Here is a 6,509-nt window from a genome sequence, read left to right as displayed (position 1 = left end):
GCTGAATGAGACCTGATGGAGAGGTGGAAAGAGATGAATGAAAGAACCTAAAGGGGGACGGTGACGGGGAGTGGACATTTGATAGTCCCATATCCTCTTTGCAACCCCACCAGACTGAATGAATTAAGGGTCCCGTTTAGCTGTAGCATTGGAGAGCCAGATACAAGAGCTGTGATTTAGACTAGACTGTATCTAATAACAACTCATTAAAGAACTGTAGTCTGGGCAGAATTTTAGCAGCAGCTATAAAACACCAAAACACCAAGAAATTCACACCACCCCCCCTCAATAAACCAACAACAGGGATATTAAAATTACATTTTTAGTGGTATAATGTCAAATAGCTTGTGAACTAGTAGTGGGGAATAAATTTATATCCATTCCACACTTGATGAACTCAGAAAATTGTTGGATTTTATTTATTTATTTATTTGTTTGTTGTTTGCAACCGTTACAGAATTGCGACTGAATCTTAAAGTGTTATAAAACATACTCAGAACCAGTTCCTTTTTACATTAAAGGGGTCATATGATGCTTTTTTAAAGATCATTATTTTGTGTATTTGGTGTAACAGAATATGTTGACATGCTTTAATGTTCAAAAAACACATTATTTTTCAAATACTGTACATTATTGTAGGTCCTCTATGCCCCACCTCTCTCAAACGCTTCGTTTTCTACAAAGTCCCTCCTTCCGACAAGCGCAGTCTGCTCTGATTGGCCAGCTGACCCAGTGCATTGTGATTGGCCAAACACCACAAGCACTCGTCGGAAATGTAACGCCCCTTACCATAATCGCGAGCTTCATCTTTCAAAATAAATGTAAAGACAGAGCCCGAAAGGGGAACAGAGTCGCGTGACAGACACAGTGATGAAGCTGGTATGTGTTTGTGATGTGACCCCCGCTCTCTCTCGCTCTCTCTCGCGCGTCCGGTTCTGTGGCTGCGGTTCTGTGGCTGTGGTTCTGAAACTGCTGGTGCTGCGGGTCTGCAGCTGGATACTATTGGCGCGCTCTCTCTCGCTCTCTCTCGCGCTCTCTCTCTCTCTATCTCGCGCTCTCTCTCGCTCTCTCTCTCGCGGTCGCTCTCTCGCGCTCTCTCTCTTTCTCTTTCGCTCGCGCGCGCGCACGCGCTCACACACACACACACACACACGATGCGCAAAACTCCGCATTCAATACAAACAGTCAGTAGCAAATACTTAAACTAGTAACAAAACAGTAGCTGATTCAGAAGCGCCAGATTGTCATAGCAAAGTCAGAATTACCTCCTCTCCTAGGTTCACGAAACGGTCGTCCATAAAATGCATTGCTGTTCTGTTGTAAGTAATCTTAAAGATTCCTAAATGCATCTACTTTCGGAAGGCCAAATAAAGTGCTTTTGCTTTCGCCTAGAAACACACAGCGTCTCCCTGACATGGCTGCTTCAACACTAACTGCGGTTACTGAAACCACGCCTTCTTTCTTTGCGTGCACATTTGGGCGGCATTATGCAAATATTTCCACATAGTGAGGTAGATATGTGGGGGCGTGTTAGAACGAGCCGTTTTAGGGGGGTGTGGCAGAGTCTTAACTTTGATAAAGAATATCTCTGGTTTTGAGACTTTAGTCTTTGCAACTTCAGGGATCTTATCTATGCACAAACAGCTTGTAATACTCCAAAGAGAAAGGAAAACGTGAAATCGCATCATATGACCACTTTAATAGTTCTATCACATGCAGCCATACTAAAAATGTAGTTTCTTTCTATTTATTAAGCGGCATGGCAGCACTACTAATGAATTTACAGTGCAATTGACTCCTTTGAGTAGGTTATTTTTAGTGAATCAGAAACATGCATTGCAACCGGTGTAGTCCGGTTCTTAAATGTTTGACTCTTATAAGCCATTCTTTTTAGTGATTAAAAAAACACACGATTAATTGATTTCATCATAAACTCTTAAAAATAAAGGCTCCAAAAGGGAATGGAAGAACCATTTTTGGTTTCTCAAAGAAAGAACCTTTCAGTGAGTTTCTTGCACCATTTATTCTGCAGCATCCCACACAGCTACTGAATCTGAATCAAATGACTCCTTTGAGCAGGTTCTTTTAGTGAATCAAAAACACACAATCTAACTGTTTGATCATATGTGACCCTGGACCACAAAACTAATCAGAAGTAGCACAGTTATATTTGTAGCAATAGCCAACAATACATTGTATGGGTCAAAATTATTGATTTTTCTTTTATGCCTAAAATCATTAGGATATTAAAGATATTTTGTAAATTTCAAATACGTAAATATAAATGTAAATATATCAAAACTTAATTTTTGATTAGTAATATGCATTGCTACGAACTTCATTTGGACAACTTTAAAGGCGATTTTCTCAATGTTTTGATTTTTTTTTTTTTTTTTGCACCCCCAGATTCCAGATTTTCAAATGATTGTATCTCATCCAAATATTGTCCTATCCTAACAAACCATACATCAATGGAAAGCTTATTTATTTTTAAAAAAATCGACTCTTACGGCTGGTTTTGTGGTCCAGGGTCACATATGACAATATGTAATTAAAAATACTCATCTGTTTTGTCAGTAGTATTTCAAGAAATATTACTTGTTTTTATTAAGTACATTTTTTGTTCATGCGGTATTGTTGTTAAATATATAGCACACTTTTGTGTGATATATATAAAAATTATTTTAAATGTTGGCTATATATTATTATAGAAGTATTATCATTTGGCTTTGGAATTGCATTTCCTTTTTTTTTTTTTAAAGAACTAAGAATTCTTAATGATTTTCTTAATCAATCCCATCCAGTGAGGCTGTTTTCTTTCTATTTATTCAGATTCCTTGCTTTAAGCCTTGTGATTGGCATTTGCTCAAGCACTTCAAGATCTTCCTGTTCCGTACCTTTGACTCTTTGAACTTTTGCTCTCAAATCATCCTTTCACTCCTCCTCTTTTAATTTAATTTCCATCTCTTCCTCCATAACCCTCCGCTGCACCTCTCCCGCCCCTCTTCCAGCAGATTTGCAGTGGAAATGAGCTTCACAGGCTGTTGACCTTGTAGACCCACCACCTGAGGTCTGGACCAGCGGAGCTCGCAGAGTGACCCTCGACTTCACCTAGCTGTAAATCTTTTTACGCTCATTTTTTTCAACTTTAATCTCATGAACATGCACAGGGAAAGGAGGATGTGCAATTTTGTTCAGGATTTGGAGTTTGGGATTTTGTGGCTGGGTTAGTTTAAAACCACTTAAGCTCAGGGCGTTTTTTGGTATTTTCGCCTATAAAAACCAAAAGGAATGGTATTCTTTGTAAAGAAGACACTCCAAGCTTTCAAATGAACCCATATATGGGCTGATACCATATAAGGAAGGCTATGTAAATGAAGCATAAACATTTTTTACGTCATTTTGGACCCGTATCCGGGTCCGCAGAGTTTAACTGGTTTTAACTATCACAGTTTATTTTCCATCCCGAACGAGAGTCCCATTTGATTTGCTTACAAGGAAGCAGAGTATCGATGGTCCATGCAGCTAGTGGAGAAAATGATTTGGAGATGCTAGAAGTCATAAAACGTGAAAATTAAACAGCAGTTAAGTGAAGTGTCTCTTTCCCTGGGCATCATTCATTTTTCCGTCAAAACCATTTAGAGCAGATTGTCCTTGTAAATAAATACTGTACCACTTTAATGGAACTCCATCTTGGCATGTTCTCCTGACCTCAACGCCTCCTTTGTTTCCAAAACCTTTTCATTCTACACTCTTAAAAATCAAGGAACCCCAGTTCTTTAAAGAACCATTTTTTTCTTGTGTGAAGAACATTTTAAATATCTAAAGAACCTTTTGTGGAATGAAAAGGTTCCATGGATGTTAAAGGCTCTTCATAGAATCATAGATGCCAATAAATAATCTTCATATGAGTGTAGACTCCAAAGAACCCTGGCTTTTATTGATCACTTGAAACTATTTGTAGTCACAATAACAAATGTTAAATATGTTTTTTTTTCTGTCGATGAAGTGGAAAAATATTGCTGGATGACCTTTTGGCTCATCCTTGCTTCAGTTCTGCTGACAATTTCTTCTCTTTAATACTTCCCATATGTTTTCTGTCACTAATTATATTAGCTTAAGCATTTGTCGTGATTCTTATGTGGCCTTGTTTTTATGTAGAGCTAATGAAGTCATCGAGATGTACAATCAGGGTTTAATCAGTTTGAGGCTTCTCAGGATTAAAAAAAAGGTGGCGGAGAGGTTGAGGGGATTGTGGGATGAAGTCTCGGCTGCTTAGAAACAGCATGAGATCTCATGACGTACATCAGCATGACATATTTGTGGAAGAAGGGGTGAAATATCATACTGGAAGAGAAACTCTGTGACTAGACTAACAGTTCCGGCCTCAAGCTGTTTATTCCATCCAGCGCTAATTGTGTTACTTCTTATACACCTTGAGATCTTCTGCTTTTCTCTTCGGGCAAAAAAATAGAATCCTATATGAAAGCCTAAACGCCTTCCTATATGAAAATAAATTTAACCCACAATTTAAAATCACTTCTGTGGTTTATGGTTTCTGTGTAACAGATGGTGATTTGCTTGTATTGTTTTACCCTCTCCAGTCAGTGTCTTGGATGCCCACACACCTTTCTTGCGGTGGGTGATCTCATATCTTCCACAGTAAATACTCGAGCTGTGAGTAATTCTGCCAAGCATCATTATGTCCTGCTTCTGGCAGTTGTGCCTCATTAGAACCTGTTACCAGAGTACTCAGGCCTCCCAGAGGGCCCTGGAGGTGTTTTCTTAAGCCCTACACCAGAGGAAACCACGTGGCCTGCACAGCCTTTTCCGGCCTGTAAACACTGCATTTATTTTCGAAACTCTCTTCTGAAAATATCTCCTCCAAAACAAGATGCCATGCTCCGAAAGACTGCCAAGCACTAACCATCTTTCCAAAAGATGTAGAGAGAGAGGGAATAAAATAAAAGGGAATATGTTCAAATTAAAAAGAGATTGGGTAGTGTTAGGAAAAGTTGGGAGTTGGATTGGGAAACACAAGTTTCCTGCATTGTTTGTTCAATAATGATGCAATGCCACTACTGAATCTACACCGCAACCACTGTAGTTCAATTCCCATACAAATGATTCTTTTGAGCCGATTCATTTAGTGACTCAAAACAAATGCCTCACAAACCATTTTTTTAGGGAATCAAAAACATATGGCTTTGGAGATGCACACTGTGCATTTTGGCAGTGGTATTTCATAAATGTTAATGAATTAAATATGTTACCACATTTTTGTTTTGTTTACTTTTGTTGTTTACTATATTGGATTTCATTTATGTTGATCATTTCTAAAACGACCATGAAACGTTATTTAATAGCTTTAAACTTTTAAATATATTTATTGTTAAAACTATCTCATCATTTGGCAATAGAATTACATTTCATTTTCCAAATATTTATTCCTTTTAAGTATTAAAACGTTTATTATTGGTACCATTAAGGAACCCGAATCATTCAGTTCTTAATGATTTCCATCCCTAGTTGGGATAAATATTTTCCAGACAAACTAGTAGTATTGTCTGTTGGCTTAAAGCTTAAAAACTAACAAAATGCCCCGATGTTTTACATTTGCAATGACAATTTTGTCATTTTGATTTGACCGCCATCGAAATTTTGAATAGCACCATACCAAATCTTTTTTTTTTTTTAAAGATATAGTTCATTCATCTTCGGAAATCGGAACACAAATTAAGAACACAGCAATTCTTCTTCCCGAGTTACAATCTTCCGCCATTTTGTGGAGTACCCCAGAACGTAATCAGTGCTGTTTAGGTTCAGTAGACAGCGCACGCATGCTGAACGTAAACAACGCTGATTACGTTAATTACGTTCTAGGGTACTCTCCAAAATGGCGGAAGACAGTAACTCGGGGAGAAGAATTGTTGAATTAATTATGTTATTATTGTTTTCTTTGCGCTCAAAAAGTATTCTCATAGCTTCGTAAAATTACGGTTGAACCCCTGATGTCGCATGGATTATTTTACCGATCTTCTTGCTACGTTTCTGTGCGTTGATCGTGGTAATATCCTTGCTGTCTATGGAGGGTCAGAGAGCTCTCAGATTACATCAAAAATATCTTTGTGTTCCGAAGATGAACGAAGGTCTTAGGGGTTTGGAACGACATGAGGGTGAGTAATTAATGACAGAATTTTTGGGTGAGCTAACCCTTTAAGCATTATCATTACTTTTGTTGTTAAACACTTGGTCCTCTCAGAAGGAAGTGCTTTCTTGAAATGGAAGTGGAATATGTTTAGTACTTTTTTTCTTTCAGAGAACGTCCTGCCTAAACAGTCACCACAGAAGCAGCTGTCCCGATCGCAGCGCACCACAAGTCTTACAGTGACGTTGTTTTGCCTCGGCTGCGTGCGGCTGGTGTCCTGTCATGATAACACAGCAGCCAAATCTGCATAAGGGATCAAAGATGAGTTCCCTCCTAAAAAACAGCCCAACACATTGCAATT

Source organism: Sinocyclocheilus anshuiensis, unplaced genomic scaffold, assembly GCF_001515605.1.
Source record: "Sinocyclocheilus anshuiensis isolate Anshui unplaced genomic scaffold, SAMN03320099.WGS_v1.1 scaffold758, whole genome shotgun sequence".
Lineage (NCBI taxonomy): Eukaryota > Metazoa > Chordata > Actinopteri > Cypriniformes > Cyprinidae > Sinocyclocheilus > Sinocyclocheilus anshuiensis.
The sequence above is the reverse complement of the archived record's forward strand: the minus strand, read 5'-3'. Positions refer to the sequence as shown.